Source organism: Penaeus japonicus, unplaced genomic scaffold (assembly GCF_977035675.1).
Source record: "Penaeus japonicus unplaced genomic scaffold, GWHDUDI00000001_assembly GWHDUDI00000012, whole genome shotgun sequence".
Classification (NCBI taxonomy): Eukaryota; Metazoa; Arthropoda; class Malacostraca; order Decapoda; family Penaeidae; genus Penaeus; species Penaeus japonicus.
The window spans coordinates 26567246-26586879 of NW_028234414.1; positions in this window are offsets into that span (position 1 = coordinate 26567246).

Sequence of the window (19634 nt, forward strand, 5' to 3'; positions counted from 1 at the left end):
TGAATCTAGAATTGATTTCAACTTCTAAATCTCCTAGGGAAGAGGCTAAACTCTCTGAGAGGGGCAGGGGGGCTGGGGGGCCTGGGACAAAAGACCGGCCTTTGCTGAGGACTGATCTTTGTGCCTGGGTGAGTGGTACCTCTGAAACTACCAATGCCAAGCCTTGTAACCATTCCCTCCTCTTTGCCACTGTCCTTCTCCTCTTCCTCCTTGGTCCCATTGGGTGCTTCCTTTTCCTCCTATCCCTGTTTGATCTCTGTACCCTCTCCAATTGTTGTGATGTGGTCTCCCTTGATTTCTCCATGTTTCTGAATCCCACATCCTCCTTTCGTTTATCCCATTCCTGCGGTACCCTGAGTCCCACATCCTCCTGTAATTTATCCCATTCCTGTGATACCCTTGGTTCCCATAATCCTCTCTGTAGATCCTTTTGTTCCCATACCATTCTCTGTAAATCCCTCTGTTCCCATATTCCCTTCGGTTCTGGGCCCTTCCTATACCTCTGTGCCAAGGCTGTTTCCCTTGGTTCCCTAGGGGGGAGGGTTGGGGCTTACTGGGGCATGGGTACTTTGAGGGGGGATGAGGGGAGGAGGAGGTAGGGGGGGTGGAGGGGGAGGGGGGAGGGGGGATTGCTGGGGGGGGTTCCGTTGCCCGTTTTTTGGAACTGTTCTTTCCTCTTTATTTTTTTGTCCTTTATTTTTCTTCTTCTCCTTTGTCTCTTTCGTTTTCTTACCCCTTTCTCTCTTTGAATGCTCTCTAAGAGCCCTCCAAGTGTACGAGTTCTCTACTCTAGGGGGGCTTGCTCTGTCTCTTCTTGTACTGGGGGTGGGGTGGGGGCAGGGGCCGAGGTGGGAGGAGGGGGGGAGGAATGGAGAGTATTGACTTTTTCTAAAAATAGAGTCTCCATCCTGTGGACCACTTCGACTACCCTATCAATTAGAGCATGACAAGCATCGATCCTATCTGCTTGTGCAGGGTGGGGGTGGTGTTAGGGATGTGGTTTTGGGGGGCGGGGGGTCTCCTACCGGGGTATTCTCTATCCTGGGGGAGTCGGCTTCATGGGGGAATAGGTCTCTTTGCAATGTATCTAAGGAGGGGGGAGGATAATGGGGCTAGGATCTTGCCAATGTACGTTTTCCAGGGGTCTCCTTCTATATTCTCTTGCTCTGATTGGCCTATCTCTAGGGGGTATCATTTTCTGGGGGGGGAGGGAGGGTGAACCTTACCTGGGCTTGCCCTTATCCAATCTCGGTTCTATACATAAGGGGATTAGTTATTCGTATTCCTAAGTAAGCGTAGATTCTTTTCTTATATATTGCAATAGGGGGTTGATCCGTCCATTATGTAAAATAAATTTCCTTCTGGGGAGCCTTACGTTTTATGTTTCCTAGACCTTTTTTGAGGGCCTTATCACATATTTCCCTAAACGTCTCTGGGTATCTACTCTTTATTTCACATTTCACCTCGATGATCTCGGTCCGCAATTGCATTGCTTCGGCCCTAAGGTTGGCAGCCACTAGGCCTTGCCATTTCCTTGCAGCCTCTGACCAGATTTTTTCGCCTATTTCCACTAGCCAGCGGGGGGAAGGGCATTAGTAGGACTGGGGATCCCTGTGACTGCTATCTTACCAATCCCTGAGGTTCCCTTTTCCTCACATGCATCACACAAGGCTATATATTCCCAACACTGTGCTTCCTTTCTGAATAGATTAGCTAGAACTTGGCACTCTGTGAACCCTGTTTGTTTGTCTAGAGGTGCCCTAGTCTCTAAACTATCATAACTATCTTCAAAGGGGTCGTCTGGGTGCCCTATTTTTTCATGCTCCTCCGACAGGACCTGTCCTAGGGGTGAGAATTCTATAGCTACATTCCCCTTAGTCCAGGCATCTGGGTGGTTCCAACCTCCTGGGAGGCACTGTGCTAATTCCCTTACTCTACCCTTTTGGCCCTCCCTCGCTTCTGGGGGACTTTCTCCTTCTCCCATTACCCTAATGGGTTCACTTATCCCTGGGAGTGCATTTCTCCATTCCCTACTCTCATCGTTTTGGAGGGTTCCCTCTGAAGTTCCCCTTATTTGTTTTCTAGTTTGTACCATATTTATGTGTTCTTATACTTATTATATCTATTAGAATCTGTAACGACTCCACCACTTGAGCTTGTTCACTGGAACTTCTTCAAATATATTTCATATACCTTTATTCTAGCTTATACCTTAGAATTACTCCCTTTAAAACTTCCTCCTTAACTATTTTATTCCTTATTTAGATGTATTATTCTAATATATCTTTTATTGTTTTTTCTAAAACTTCTTATCTTATCTGGAACTTCTTATCTTTACTTGTTATCTTATCTGAAACGTCTTATCTTTACTTGTTATCTTATCTGAAACCTCTTATCTTTTCTTGTTATCTTATCTTAACCTTCTTATCTCTACTTGTTATCTTATCTGAAACTTCTTATCTTTCCTTGTTATCTTATCTGAAACTTCTTATCTTTCCTTGTTACCGTATCTGAAACTTCTTATCTTTATGTGTTATCTTATCTGAAACTTATTATCTTTAATTGTTATCTTATCTGAAAATATTATTCCTCTATACTATCCCTTTACTTTATTCCGATCTTATCATATCACCATCTTCTTATCTATATTAGTTTCTTCTAGTCCAGATATTCAAAACTTATCTATATTATCTCTTTATCCTATCTGGAACTTCTTATCTTTATTTGTTTATGTGTCTTTTATATTTATGTCTTATCTAGATATCCTTATCTTTTCTTAAAATATTATTCTTCTATATTATCCTTTACTTCATTCAGATTTAATCATATCACGGTATCCTTATCTAGAAACGTATCTTTTACAACAGATATTCTTATCTATATTCAAACATTTCTATCTGAAATTCCTTATTTTTTATTTTTTATTTGTATGAGCCTGTTAAAACTATATCTTATCTATATAAACTTATCTTATCTTTATTTATTGTTCACTTATTCTAAACTTATCTATACATAGTCTTTATCTTTTATTTATTCTTCTATATTTCCCTCTTATCTGTAAGAAAACCTTATCTTAATTTGTATTTTTTATATATGAAGTTTACCGTGACTTATCTATATATTTATATACACAAACCTTATCTAGGAAGATTTACCTTTAACTATACTTTTTTTGTCCTTTGTCTTTATGATTTTATATCTTTTTTTATTAGAAGAAAAAAACCCTTTAGACTTCTAGCATATATAGTTTATTTGTTTAATATTTTTCTTTTTATCTTATGATTTCATTCAGAGTATTGTATTTTCCTATATTTCTAGATCCTCTATTATATATTCTACTATTATTATTTTCTTTTATCTTATGATTTCACTCAGTATATTGTATCCTCAAAAAATCATGTACTTCCTTTTCAAATATGTTAGAACTTCTATTATATATTCTACTATTATTATTTTTCTTTTATCTTATGATTTCACTCAGTATATTGTATCCTCAAATATTCATGTACTTTCTTTTCAAATATGTTAGATCTTCTGTTATATATTCTACTGTCATATATTTCACTGTGATCTTATATTCTTTATTCTTATAGTATAGACAACTGATTGAACACACTCTCTAAACAGCTTACACGCTTCCTCTCATTCTCTTATTCTATATGTACCCTTAGAAAAAAGAAAAGGGGGGGTGTGTGGGGTGTTGGTTACTCTATGTATCTCTATGTACCCAAAAAAAACAAAAAAAGGGGGGGGGGGGTTGTCTAGCTCTAACCACTGTGTACTACTCTACCAACTACGTGCAAGGACTCTCTTCAGATGTGTCTTTTAACCACTTATCTGTTTCTGTAGTCCTGTGTGGAGGTTCCCTGTAGCTCTTGTGGTTCTTCCTTGAGAAGACTTCTCCTTCTGGCGGGGTACTTTGAGCCTTTTCTGTGGCTTAAAACGTTCGCACTGAACAGAGATACACTGACTTACTACACCACATAACACTTAAAAAACATCACAATTGTTCAACACAGGAAAAAACAAACACACATATCACTTATAACACTACAGTAGCCCCACAACACGAGCGCTTTCGGCCTCCATGGCCTCATCAGGTGCTGGGCTGGGTGCTTACTGACTCTTTATTTTTCAGGTGTACAATATATACCTATCTCAAGAGTCATGTAAAAGGGATAGGGAATGTCTTTCCTGTATGGACCCATGTATCCTGGGTCCCCTAGATTGGTACTTTGGGGTGTGGTACCCGGGGTACTGGGAGGTAGTGCATACTACCCTGACCACACTCCCCTTATTGGGAATTGGGGCACAGGTACTATGGGGGGAAGGTAACACTTTTTCCTGACTAAAAAATTGTTTTATACACTTTTTCTTTATAAATGGCTAAAGGACAAGGGGAACCTTCGTTTCAAGGGAGGGAAAAGGAGGAGTCAGCAGGAGCCCTTCTCTTGGGGGCTACTCTTGGTCAGGGAAGATGGGTTAGACTGATGCTGATTGTCCCTGTCACAACTGCTGTTCCTGAAGGAGGTGGGGGATAAGCATGAAGAGAAGGGAAATTCCGGGTAGAAACAGGCTAGAAGACCGGGTATCCACTCATCCTTGTCCATGGGATTTTTCTTTTCACTCCTTTAGCTTAATCCTTGCTAGCTCTTGGGGCCTTTTCCTAGAAAAGGGGAAGAGGGCAGGATTTGAGAATAAATCTTTACATCTAATATTTTTAACAGATATATATCCAGGACTTGCCCCTTCTGTACAGAAGCAGTATTCTACTTATCTTTTTCCTGGTGATTATTCTCATCGGCGGAGAGAGGTGGGGAGGGGGTTTTTATGTCAGCTAGGCTTATTTTATTCTCCACTGTTGGCTCTTGGTCCCTTCTTTCCTGGAAAGAGGGAGAAGAGATCAGGGAGCATTTATGTCCTTATTCGTGTGTTACTATCCATATCTCGAAAACGAGATCGCACCATTGTACCTGTATAAATATTCATATACATATCTATGTTTATTTATCCATCTATATGTATAGTTTATAAATAGAAATCTTCTATCTCTCTTCTGAAAATTATTATAACTCAGTCTTCCTTTTCTTTATTCTATTTGAAAAACTTCTGTCCTTATTCCTCGTTGTTTTTTATATATCTAGGAATGTATAATATAGTTTCTTTCCTCTGTAAAAACTTTTCTAACATATAAATGACTTGATTTTACTTAGCTTTTGTGTATGGATGTGTGGGAGGTGGATTGTGGAACCTGGAGCCTTCCCTTGTTCCTTCCTCCTGTAGCTGCTAATTCTGTTTCCTCAGGCTTTGTGAGATCTCCTATTGCCTGTGGGTATACACATTCAGCAGGATCCATATTCTTGCCAGGAGAGATATAGTTTCTTATAAAGAATAATTTGTTTCTTTAGCTGAAAAAAATTTTTGAGCTAAAAAAAATGTGTTTTATTTCTCTTTACGAAATTGTATATTATCCTTTTCTTTGTTCTCTTTCTATTATCACTTCATATGTTCTTTCTTTTTCCATCTTCTGCTTTCTTTTATAAATTATTCTATATCATTCTTTTGTTTCTAACATCTCTTGTTAATAATTATATCATCCTTCTTTTATTGACTGTTAAGAATTATATCGTTTTTCTTTTATTGTGAAACTTCTATCATCTATTGTAAATCGACAGAAAAAAATATATAATAAATTAATTAAATCTTGAGCCTTTCTTAATTTTAGTTGTTTTTATATCTAAAAGTATCATATAGTTTCTTTCCTCTAAAAACCTCTTCAAAAAATTACATTTTTTACATATACATGACTTGCTATTACTTAGCTTTTATGTATGTGTATGTTGGATGTGGAGTGTGGAACCTGGAGCCTCCCCTAGTTCCTTACTCCTGTGGCCGCTAGTTCTGTTTCCTCAGGCTTCTGAGATCTCCTATTGCCTGTGGATATACAGATATAGCAGAATCCTCATCCTTTTAAGGAAGACAAGTTTTTTTTGTAAAAAAATAATTAATAAAAATATATAGAATTCTTCTATTAGCTACCAACTTCATACCTTATCTTTCCGAAACATTATATTATTCTTTTCCTCCTATTATAATAATTATATGTCCTCTTTTCTTTTTTTCTTTTCTCTTATGAAATATTATATCTCATTCTTCTGTTGCTTGAAACTTCTATCATCTCTTGTTAAGAAATATATTATCCTTCTTTTGTTATGAATTTCCTATCATCGACTGTTAAGGGTTATAACATCCTTCTTTTATCATGAAACTTCTAGCATCTACTCTTAAACTTAGCTTTTTTTATGAAATACTATATATTCTTCTTCTGTTGTTGGATCTATCATTTTCTGTTAAGAATTATAACCTCCTTACTTTATTCGGGATCTTCTACTGTTTATTTGTTTAAGAAATATATCATCCTTCTCTTATATTGAACCTTCTATGTTCTCTTGATTTCATGATGTTATATATCTTTCTTTTTGAGCTGATTGTTCTATTTCAACTAGTAACTTTTTCATTTTCTTTATAAAAATAGTTACAAATTTAAAGGAACCTTGTTTTCACTTAGCTTTTTTAGGTATGTGTGTGGAACCTGGGAGTTCCCCTGTTCCTCTCCTTTTTAGCTGCTTGTTTCCCTGGCTCAGGCTTCGTGAGGTCTCGCATCACCTGCGGGTATACAAGCTGGCAGACCCCTTTCTCCCTCATTATGCTCTCTCCTTGGTGTAAGTAAGGGTGAGGGAACTCTGCTCTTATTAGTCTATCTGCTATGGTCCTATCTTTCTTCCAGGCTATCATGGGGGGTGGGCCCTTGAAACTTTCCCTCCATGGGGTGTCCTTGGCATTCTCCTGTACCCATTCCCATATCCTGTTGATCGATAGTCTTAGGGGACCTGCGATATTATGTGAATAAAGCATGGGGAAGATTATTCTGTTTAAGTCATTTTTTACCTGTTTTTCTAGTAGGGACTCTCTATTAATGGTACTCAGTCTTTCCATTGCCATCTTTAGGGTCTTCTCACTGTACCCTCTTGCCTTAAAAAAGCCTATCATGTCTTGTAGTGCCTCATCTACCAGGTGTGGGTCACTCACTATCCTTTTCACTCTGATACCTTGTGAGAAGGGGAGGCTCTTCTTTAGGTTTGGATGGTGGCTGGACTGAAAATGCAAATATTGATGAGTATTTGAGGGTTTATGGTACACTTTTGTTTGTAGGAAGCCTTCATTATCTATATATACTAGAGTATCTAGGAAGGGTAATCTTTCTTTGTCAAACTCTAAAGTAAATTTCAGGTCTGGGTGAAAGCTATTTAAACCTCTGTAGTACTCTTGAAGGTCCTCCTCTGTGCCCTGTAAAACTCCAAAAATATCGTCAATATACCTGAAAAAAATGGCTGGTTGTTTTTTAAGTCTTTTCCTTTGTTTCTCTATACTCACATGGACGAAAATCTCTGCTACTGCTACAGACACTGAGGCTCCTATGGCTGTGCCCTTCATCTGTTTGTAGCATTTTCCGTCGAATTTTAGAAGGGTCCCTGTGAGTATATGGTCGATACCTTCTTTTATTAGGTAGGGGGAGGGGCATTAATATTGTATAACTCTTTTAGCCTACCTTGTACATACCCCATGTTCTTCTCGTAGAAATTTGCAACTACCCAAGCTGCTTCTTCCTGTGGGATAGAGGGATACAAAGACACTATGTCAAAGGAAAATAAGAAAGTTTCTCCTGTAAATCTGGGTGTTTCCTTTAATCTCCTTAGGAAGTGCGTTGTATCTTGCAGTCTTTCTGGGAGTATTTCTAGAAGAGGGGATAAAAAGGTTGTTAAGAGTCTATCTACAGGCCTTGTGGGTGCACTACAGCCACTGAGTACTGGCCTCCCAGGCCATGTCCCTAGCTCCTCATCTATTTTTTTATGTGTTTTGGGGAGTATGTACCAATGAGGAATGCTGGTTTCCTGGGAGAGGAGGGCATCTCTCTGGGCTGCTGAGAAGCTTGACTTCTTTCCTGCTGGGAATCAAGGCAATACATTCTACTTATTAGTATTTTACTTTCTGCTTGCACCTTCTCCAGCTCCATCTGTGGATTAAACAGTGGTTGATAAGTACTTTCGTCTCTTAAATGTGCTAAGCCCATAGCTCTGTACTGTTCTGTTTTTAGGACTACTAGAGCTCCATCTTTATCTGCCTTTTTAATAATAATATCTGGATTTCTTTTCAAATCTTCAAGAGCTCCTATTTCCTCTCTCGTTAGGTTTGGTCTTACTTTTGTTTTACTATGTCTTTTAATCAAGGTTGCTTCTTCTTCAATCTTTTCCTTTAGTCCAGGCATTTTTCTAGGGGATCTTTACTGCGTTTTATCTTTGGAAACTGGGAGGGTATCTTATATTTACATTTTTTCACTAAGGGGCCTGGGGAAGGGGTGAGGGAGGCCGTGAATCTAGAATTGATTTCAACTTCTAAATCTCCTAGGGAAGAGGCTAAACTCTCTGAGAGGGGCAGGGGGCTGGGGGGCCTGGGACAAAAGACCGGCCTTTGCTGAGGACTGATCTTTGTGCCTGGGTGAGTGGTACCTCTGAAACTACCAATGCCAAGCCTTGTAACCATTCCCTCCTCTTTGCCACTGTCCTTCTCCTCTTCCTCCTTGGTCCCATTGGGTGCTTCCTTTTCCTCCTATCCCTGTTTGATCTCTGTACCCTCTCCAATTGTTGTGATGTGGTCTCCCTTGATTTCTCCATGTTTCTGAATCCCACATCCTCCTTTCGTTTATCCCATTCCTGCGGTACCCTGAGTCCCACATCCTCCTGTAATTTATCCCATTCTGGTGATACCCTTGGTTCCCATAATCCTCTCTGTAGATCCTTTTGTTCCCATACCATTCTCTGTAAATCCCTCTGTTCCCATATTCCCTTCGGTTCTGGGCCCTTCCTATACCTCTGTGCCAAGGCTGTTTCCCTTGGTTCCCTAGGGGGGGAGGGTTGGGGCTTACTGGGGCATGGGCACTTGTAGGGGGATGAGGGGAGGAGGAGGTAGGGGGGGTGGAGGGGGAGGGGGGAGGGGGGATTGCTGGGGGGGTTTCCGTTGCCCGTTTTTTGGAACTGTTCTTTCCTCTTTATTTTTTTGTCCTTTATTTTTCTTCTTCTCCTTTGTCTCTTTCGTTTTCTTACCCCTTTCTCTCTTTGAATGCTCTCTAAGAGCCCTCCAAGTGTACGAGTTCTCTACTCTAGGGGGGCTTGCTCTGTCTCTTCTTGTACTGGGGGTGGGGTGGGGGCAGGGGCCGAGGTGGGAGGAGGGGGGAGGAATGGAGAGTATTGACTTTTTCTAAAAATAGAGTCTCCATCCTGTGGACCACTTCGACTACCCTATCAATTAGAGCATGACAAGCATCGATCCTATCTGCTTGTGCAGGGGTGGGGGCTGTGTTAGGGATGTCGTTTTGGGGGGAGGGGGGGTCTCCTACCGGGGTATTCTCTCTCCTGGGGGTGTCGGCTTCATGGGGGAGTAGGTCTCTTTGCCATGTTTCTCAGTAGGGGGGGAGGATAATGGGGCTAGGATCTTGCCAATGTACGTTTTCCAGGGGTCTCCTTCTATATTCTCTTCCCCTGATTGGCCTATCTCTAGGGGGTATCATTTTCTGGGGGGGAGGGAGGGTGAACCTTACCTGGGGCTTGCCCTTATCCAATCTCGGTTCTATACATATGTTGATTAATTCTTCTTCTTCCTCAGTAAGCCTAGATTCTTTTCTTATATATTGCAATGTTGGGGTTGATCCGTCCATTATGTAAAATAAATTTCTTCTGGGGAGCCTTACGTTTTATGTTTCCTAGACCTTTTTGAGGGCCTTATCACATATTTCCCTAAACGTCTCTGGGTATCTACTCTTTATTTCACATTTCACCTCGACGATCTCGGTCCGCAATTGCATTGCTTCGGCCCTAAGGTTGGCAGCCACTAGGCCTTGCCATTTCCTTGCAGCCTCTGACCAGATTTTTTCGCCTATTTCCACTAGCCAGCGGGGTGGAAGGGCATTAGTAGGACTGGGGATCCCTGTGACTGCTATCTTACCAATCCCTGAGGTTCCCTTTTCCTCACATGCATCACACAAGGCTATATATTCCCAACACTGTGCTTCCTTTCTGAATAGATTAGCTAGAACTTGGCACTCTGTGAACCCTGTTTGTTTGTCTAGAGGTGCCCTAGTCTCTAAACTATCATAACTATCTTCAAAGGGGTCGTCTGGGTGCCCTATTTTTTCATGCTCCTCCGACAGGACCTGTCCTAGGGGTGAGAATTCTATAGCTACATTCCCCTTAGTCCAGGCATCTGGGTGGTTCCAACCTCCTGGGAGGCACTGTGCTAATTCCCTTACTCTACCCTTTTGGCCCTCCCTCGCTTCTGGGGGACTTTCTCCTTCTCCCATTACCCTAATGGGTTCTCTTATCCCTGGGTGTGCTCTTCTCCTTTCTCTATCCCCCTCTTTTTCGAGGGTTCCCTCTGAAGTTCCCCTTATTTGTTTCTAGTTTGTACCATATTTATGTGTTCTTATACTTATTATATCTATTAGAATCTGTAACGACTCCACCACTTGAGCTTGTTCACTGGAACTTCTTCAAATATATTTCATATACCTTTATTCTAGCTTATACCTTAGAATTACTCCCTTTAAAACTTCCTCCTTAACTATTTTATTCCTTATTTAGATGTATTATTCTAATATATCTTATATTGTTTTTTCTAAAACTTCTTATCTTATCTGGAACTTCTTATCTTTACTTGTTATCTTATCTGAAACGTCTTATCTTCTATCTTCACTTGTTATCTTATCTGAAACCTCTTATCTTTTCTTGTTATCTTATCTGAAACGTCTTATCTTTACTTGTTATCTTATCTGAAACCTCTTATCTTTTCTTGTTATCTTATCTTAAACTTCTTATCTTTCCTTGTTACCGTATCTGAAACTTCTTATCTTTATGTGTTATCTTATCTGAAACTTATTATCTTATTGTTATCTTATCTGAAAATATTATTCCTCTATACTATCCCTTTACTTTATTCCGATCTTATCATATCACCATCTTCTTATCTATATTAGTTTCTTCTAGTCCAGATATTCAAAACTTATCTATATTATCTCTTTATCCTATCTGGAACTTCTTATCTTTACTTGTTTATGTGTCTTTTATATTTATGTCTTATCTAGATATCCTTATCTTTTCTTAAAATATTATTCTTCTATATTATCCTTTACTTCATTCAGATTTAATCATATCACGGTATCCTTATCTAGAAACGTATCTTTTACAACAGATATTCTTATCTATATTCAAACATTTCTATCTGAAATTCCTTATTTTTTATTTTTTATTTGTATGAGCCTGTTAAAACTATATCTTATCTATATAAACTTATCTTATCTTTATTTATTGTTCACTTATTCTAAACTTATCTATACATAGTCTTTATCTTTTATTTATTCTTCTATATTTCCCTCTTATCTGTAAGAAAACCTTATCTTAATTTGTATTTTTTATATATGAAGTTTACCGTGACTTATCTATATATTTATATACACAAACCTTATCTAGGAAGATTTACCTTTAACTATACTTTTTTTGTCCTTTGTCTTTATGATATTATATCTTTTTTTATTAGAAGAAAAAAACCCTTTAGACTTCTAGCATATATAGTTTATTTGTTTAATATTTTTCTTTTTATCTTATGATTTCATTCAGAGTATTGTATTTTCCTATATTTCTAGATCCTCTATTATATATTCTACTATTATTATTTTTCTTTTATCTTATGATTTCACTCAGTATATTGTATCCTCAAAAAATCATGTACTTCCTTTTCAAATATGTTAGAACTTCTATTATATATTCTACTATTATTATTTTTCTTTTATCTTATGATTTCACTCAGTATATTGTATCCTCAAATATTCATGTACTTTCTTTTCAAATATGTTAGATCTTCTGTTATATATTCTACTGTCATATATTTCACTGTGATCTTATATTCTGTATTCTTATAGTATATAAACAGCTTACACGCTTCCTCTCATTCTCTTATTCTATATGTACCCTTAGAAAAAAGAAAAGGGGGGGTGTGTGGGGTGTTGGTTACTCTATGTATCTCTATGTACCCAAAAAAAACAAAAAAAGGGGGGGGGGGGTTGTCTAGCTCTAACCACTGTGTACTACTCTACCAACTACGTGCAAGGACTCTCTTCAGATGTGTCTTTTAACCACTTATCTGTTTCTGTAGTCCTGTGTGGAGGTTCCCTGTAGCTCTTGTGGTTCTTCCTTGAGAAGACTTCTCCTTCTGGCGGGTGACGTTGAGCCTTTTCTGTGGCTTAAAACGTTCGCACTGAAGAGAGATACACTGACTTAACTACACCACATAACACTTAAAAAACATCACAATTGTTCAACACAGGAAAAAACAAACACACATATCACTTATAACACTACAGTAGCCCCACAACACGAGCGCTTTCGGCCTCCATGGCCTCATCAGGTGCTGGGCTGGGTGCTTACTGACTCTTTATTTTTCAGGTGTACAATATATACCTATCTCAAGAGTCATGTAAAAGGGATAGGGAATGTCTTTCCTGTATGGACCCATGTATCCTGGGTCCCCATTATTGGTACTTTGGGGGTGTGGTACCCGGGTACTGGGAGGTAGTGCATACTACCCTGACCACACTCCCCTTATTGGGAATTGGGGCACAGGTACTATGGGGGGAAGGTAACACTTTTTCCTGACTAAAAAAATTGTTTTATACACTTTTTCTTTATAAATGGCTAAAGGACAAGGGGAACCTTCGTTTCAAGGGAGGGAAAAGGAGGAGTCAGCAGGAGCCCTTCTCTTGGGGCTACTCTTGGTCAGGGAAGATGGGTTAGACTGATGCTGATTGTCCCTGTCACAACTGCTGTTCCTGAAGGAGGTGGGGTATAAGCATGAAGAGAAGGGAAATTCCGGGTAGAAACAGGCTAGAAGACCGGGTATCCACTCATCCTTGTCCATGGGATTTTTCTTTTCACTCCTTTAGCTTAATCCTTGCTAGCTCTTGGGGCCTTTTCCTAGAAAAGGGGAAGAGGGCAGGATTTGAGAATAAATCTTTACATCTAATATTTTTAACAGATATATATCCAGGACTTGCCCCTTCTGTACAGAAGCAGTATTCTACTTATCTTTTTCCTGGTGATTATTCTCATCGGCGGAGAGAGAGGGGGAGGGGGGTTTTATGTCAGCTAGGCTTATTTTATTCTCCACTGTTGGCTCTTGGTCCCTTCTTTCCTGGAAAGAGGGAGAAGAGATCAGGGAGCATTTATGTCCTTATTCGTGTGTTACTATCCATATCTCGAAAACGAGATCGCACCATTGTACCTGTATAAATATTCATATACATATCTATGTTTATTTATCCATCTATATGTATAGTTTATAAATAGAAATCTTCTATCTCTCTTCTGAAAATTATTATAACTCAGTCTTCCTTTTCTTTATTCTATTTGAAAAACTTCTGTCCTTATTCCTCGTTGTTTTTTATATATCTAGGAATGTATAATATAGTTTCTTTCCTCTGTAAAAACTTTTCTAACATATAAATGACTTGATTTTACTTAGCTTTTGTGTATGGATGTGTGGGAGGTGGATTGTGGAACCTGGAGCCTTCCCTTGTTCCTTCCTCCTGTAGCTGCTAATTCTGTTTCCTCAGGCTTTGTGAGATCTCCTATTGCCTGTGGGTATACACATTCAGCAGGATCCATATTCTTGCCAGGAGAGATATAGTTTCTTATAAAGAATAAATTTTTCCTTTTAGCTGAAAAAAAATGTATTGAGCTAAAAACTGTGTTTATTTCTCTTTACGAAATTGTATATTATCCTTTTCTTTGTTCTCTTTCTATTATCACTTCATATGTTCTTTCATTTTCCATCTTCTGCTTTCTTTTATAAATTATTCTATATCATTCTTTTGTTTCTAACATCTCTTGTTAATAATTATATCATCCTTCTTTTATTGACTGTTAAGAATTATATCGTTTTTCTTTTATTGTGAAACTTCTATCATCTATTGTAAATCGACAGAAAAAAATATATAATAAATTAATTAAATCTTGAGCCTTTCTTAATTTTAGTTGTTTTTATATCTAAAAGTATCATATAGTTTCTTTCCTCTAAAAACCTCTTCAAAAAATTACATTTTTTACATATACATGACTTGCTATTACTTAGCTTTTATGTATGTGTATGTTGGATGTGGAGTGTGGAACCTGGAGCCTCCCCTAGTTCCTTACTCCTGTAGCCGCTAGTTCTGTTTCCTCAGGCTTCTGAGATCTCCTATTGCCTGTGGATATACAGATATAGCAGAATCCTCATCCTTTTAAGGAAGACAAGTTTTTTTTGTAAAAAAAATAATTAATAAAAATATATAAAATTCTTCTATTAGCTACCAACTTCATACCTTATCTTTCCGAAAGATTATATTATTGTTTTCCTCCTATTATAATAATTATATGACCTCTGGTCTTTTTTTCTTTCTCTTATGAAATATTATATCTCATTCTTCTGTTGCTTGAAACTTCTATCATCTCTTGTTAAGAAATATATTATCCTTCTTTTGTTATGAATTTCCTATCATCGACTGTTAAGGGTTATAACATCCTTCTTTTATCCTGAAACTTCTAGCATCTACTCTTAAACTTAGCTTTTTTTATGAAATACTATATATTCTTCTTCTGTTGTTGGATCTTCTATCATTTTCTGTTAAGAATTATAACCTCCTTACTTTATTCGGGATCTTCTACTGTTTATTTGTTTAAGAAATATATCATCCTTCTCTTATATTGAACCTTCTATGTTCTCTTGATTTCATGATGTTATATATCTTTCTTTTTGAGCTGATTGTTCTATTTCAACTAGTAACTTTTTCATTTTCTTTATAAAAATAGTTACAAATTTAAAGGAACCTTGTTTTCACTTAGCTTTTTTAGGTATGTGTGTGGAACCTGGGAGTTCCCCTGTTCCTCTCCTTTTTAGCTGCTTGTTTCCCTGGCTCAGGCTTCGTGAGGTCTCGCATCACCTGCGGGTATACAAGCTGGCAGACCCCTTTCTCCCTCATTATGCTCTCTCCTTGGTGTAAGTAAGGGTGAGGGGAACTCTGCTCTTATTAGTCTATCTGCTATGGTCCTATCTTTCTTCCAGGCTATCATGGGGGGTGGGCCCTTGAAACTTTCCCTCCATGGGGTGTCCTTGGCATTCTCCTGTACCCATTCCCATATCCTGTTGATCGATAGTCTTAGGGACCTGCGATATTATGTGAATAAAGCATGGGGAAGATTATTCTGTTTAAGTCATTTTTTACCTGTTTTTCTAGTAGGGACTCTCTATTAATGGTACTCAGTCTTTCCATTGCCATCTTTAGGGTCTTCTCACTGTACCCTCTTGCCTTAAAAAAGCCTATCATGTCTTGTAGTGCCTCATCTACCAGGTGTGGGTCACTCACTATCCTTTTCACTCTGATACCTTGTGAGAAGGGGAGGCTCTTCTTTAGGTTTGGATGGTGGCTGGACTGAAAATGCAAATATTGATGAGTATTTGAGGGTTTATGGTACACTTTTGTTTGTAGGAAGCCTTCATTATCTATATATACTAGAGTATCTAGGAAGGGTAATCTTTCTTTGTCAAACTCTAAAGTAAATTTCAGGTCTGGGTGAAAGCTATTTAGACCTCTGTAGTACTCTTGAAGGTCCTCCTCTGTGCCCTGTAAAACTCCAAAAATATCGTCAATATACCTGAAAAAAATGGCTGGTTGTTTTTTAAGTCTTTTCCTTTGTTTCTCTATACTCACATGGACGAAAATCTCTGCTACTGCTACAGACACTGAGGCTCCTATGGCTGTGCCCTTCATCTGTTTGTAGCATTTTCCGTCGAATTTTAGAAGGGTCCCTGTGAGTATATGGTCGATACCTTCTTTTATTAGGTAGGGGGGAGGGGCATTAATATTGTATAACTCTTTTAGCCTACCTTGTACATACCCCATGTTCTTCTCGTAGAAATTTGCAACTACCCAAGCTGCTTCTTCCTGTGGGATAGAGGGATACAAAGACACTATGTCAAAGGAAAATAAGAAAGTTTCTCCTGTAAATCTGGGTGTTTCCTTTAATCTCCTTAGGAAGTGCGTTGTATCTTGCAGTCTTTCTGGGAGTATTTCTAGAAGAGGGGATAAAAAGGTTGTTAAGAGTCTATCTACAGGCCTTGTGGGTGCACTACAGCCACTGAGTACTGGCCTCCCAGGCCATGTCCCTAGCTCCTCATCTATTTTTTTATGTGTTTTGGGGAGTATGTACCAATGAGGAATGCTGGTTTCCTGGGAGAGGAGGGCATCTCTCTGGGCTGCTGAGAAGCTTGACTTCTTTCCTGCTGGGGAATCAAGGCAATACATTCTACTTATTAGTATTTTACTTTCTGCTTGCACCTTCTCCAGCTCCATCTGTGGATTAAACAGTGGTTGATAAGTACTTTCGTCTCTTAAATGTGCTAAGCCCATAGCTCTGTACTGTTCTGTTTTTAGGACTACTAGAGCTCCATCTTTATCTGCCTTTTTAATAATAATATTGGATTTCTTTTCAAATCTTCAAGAACGCCTATTTGCTCTATCTTTAGGAGTGGTCGTACTTGTGTTTTACTATGTCTTTTAACCAAGGTTGCTTCTTCTTCAATCTGTTCCTTTAGCCCAGGCATTTTTCTGAGGGGATCTTTACTGCGTTTTATCTTTGGAAACTGGGAGGGTATCTTATATTTACATTTTTTCACTAAGGGGCCTGGGGAAGGGGTGAGGGAGGCCGTGAATCTAGAATTGATTTCAACTTCTAAATCTCCTAGGGAAGAGGCTAAACTCTCTGAGAGGGGCAGGGGGGCTGGGGGCCTGGGACAAAAGACCGGCCTTTGCTGAGGACTGATCTTTGTGCCTGGGTGAGTGGTACCTCTGAAACTACCAATGCCAAGCCTTGTAACCATTCCCTCCTCTTTGCCACTGTCCTTCTCCTCTTCCTCCTTGGTCCCATTGGGTGCTTCCTTTTCCTCCTATCCCTGTTTGATCTCTGTACCCTCTCCAATTGTTGTGATGTGGTCTCCCTTGATTTCTCCATGTTTCTGAATCCCACATCCTCCTTTCGTTTATCCCATTCCTGCGGTACCCTGAGTCCCACATCCTCCTGTAATTTATCCCATTCCTGTGATACCCTTGGTTCCCATAATCCTCTCTGTAGATCCTTTTGTTCCCATACCATTCTCTGTAAATCCCTCTGTTCCCATATTCCCTTCGGTTCTGGGCCCTTCCTATTCCTCTGTGCCAAGGCTGTTTCCCTTGGTTCCCTAGGGGGGGAGGGTTGGGGCTTACTGGGGCATGGGTACTTTGAGGGGGATGAGGGGAGGAGGAGGTAGGGGGGGTGGAGGGGGAGGGGGGAGGGGGGGGTGCGGGGGGGGTTTCCGTTGCCCGTTTTTTTGGAACTGTTCTTTCCTCTTTATTTTTTTGTCCTTTATTTTTCTTCTTCTCCTTTGTCTCTTTCGTTTTCTTACCCCTTTCTCTCTTTGAATGCTCTCTAAGAGCTCTCCAAGTGTACGAGTTCTCTACTCTAGGGGGGGCTTGCTCTGTCTCTTCTTGTACTGGGGGTGGGGTGGGGGCAGGGGCCGAGGTGGGAGGAGGGGGGGAGGAATGGAGAGTATTGACTTTTTCTAAAAATAGAGTCTCCATCCTGTGGACCACTTCGACTACCCTATCAATTAGAGCATGACAAGCATCGATCCTATCTGCTTGTGCAGGGGTGGGGGCTGTGTTAGGGATGTCGTTTTGAGGGGAGGGGGGGGATCCTACCGGGGTATTCTCTCTCCGGGGGGAGTCGGCTTCATGGGGGAATAGGTCTCTTTGCAATGTATCTAAGGAGGGGGGGAGGATAATGGGGCTAGGATCTTGCCAATGTACGTTTTCCAGGTTGACTCCTTCTATATTCTCTTCCCCTGATTGGCCTATCTCTAGGGGGGTATCATTTTCTGGGGGGGGAGGGAGGGTGAACCTTACCTGGGGCTTGCCCTTATCCAATCTCGGTTCTATACATATGTTGATTAATTCTTCTTCTTCCTCAGTAAGCCTAGATTCTTTTCTTATATATTGCAATAGGGGGGTTGATCCGTCCATTATGTAAAATAAATTTTCTTCCTGGCGCGCCTTACGTTTTATGTTTCCTAGACCTTTTTTGAGGGCCTTATCACATATTTCCCTAAACGTCTCTGGGTATCTACTCTTTATTTCACATTTCACCTCGATGATCTCGGTCCGCAATTGCATTGCTTCGGCCCTAAGGTTGGCAGCCACTAGGCCTTGCCATTTCCTTGCAGCCTCTGACCAGATTTTTTCGCCTATTTCCACTAGCCAGCGGGGGGAAGGGCATTAGTAGGACTGGGGATCCCTGTGACTGCTATCTTACCAATCCCTGAGGTTCCCTTTTCCTCACATGCATCACACAAGGCTATATATTCCCAACACTGTGCTTCCTTTCTGAATAGATTAGCTAGAACTTGGCACTCTGTGAACCCTGTTTGTTTGTCTAGAGGTGCCCTAGTCTCTAAACTATCATAACTATCTTCAAAGGGGTCGTCTGGGTGCCCTATTTTTTCATGCTCCTCCGACAGGACCTGTCCTAGGGGTGAGAATTCTATAGCTACATTCCCCTTAGTCCAGGCATCTGGGTGGTTCCAACCTCCTGGGAGGCACTGTGCTAATTCCCTTACTCTACCCTTTTGGCCCTCCCTCGCTTCTGGGGGACTTTCTCCTTCTCCCATTATCCTAATGGGTTCACTTATCCCTGGGAGTGCATTTCTCCATTCCCTACTCTCATCGTTTTGGAGGGTTCCCTCTGAAGTTCCCCTTATTTGTTTCTAGTTTGTACCATATTTATGTGTTCTTATACTTATTATATCTATTAGAATCTGTAACGACTCCACCACTTGAGCTTGTTCACTGGAACTTCTTCAAATATATTTCATATACCTTTATTCTAGCTTATACCTTAGAATTACTCCCTTTAAAACTTCCTTCTTAACTATTTTATTCCTTATTTAGATGTATTATTCTAATATATCTTATATTATTTTTTCAAAAACTTCTTATCTTATCTGGAACTTCTTATCTTTACTTGTTATCTTATCTGAAACGTCTTATCTATCTGAAACCTCTTATCTTTACTTGTTATCTTATCTGAAACCTCTTATCTTTTCTTGTTATCTTATCTTAACCTTCTTATCTCTACTTGTTATCTTATCTGAAACTTCTTATCTTTCCTTGTTATCTTATCTGAAACTTCTTATCTTTCCTTGTTACCGTATCTGAAACTTCTTATCTTTATGTGTTATCTTATCTGAAACTTATTATCTTTAATTGTTATCTTATCTGAAAATATCATTCCTCTATACTATCCCGTTACTTTTTTCCGATCTTCTCTTATCACCACCTTCCTATCTCTATTAGTTTTTTCTAGTCCAGATATTCAAAACTTATCTATATCATTCTTTATCCTATCTGGAACTTCTTATCTTTACTTGTTTATCTGTCTTTTATACTGATGTCTTATCTAGAT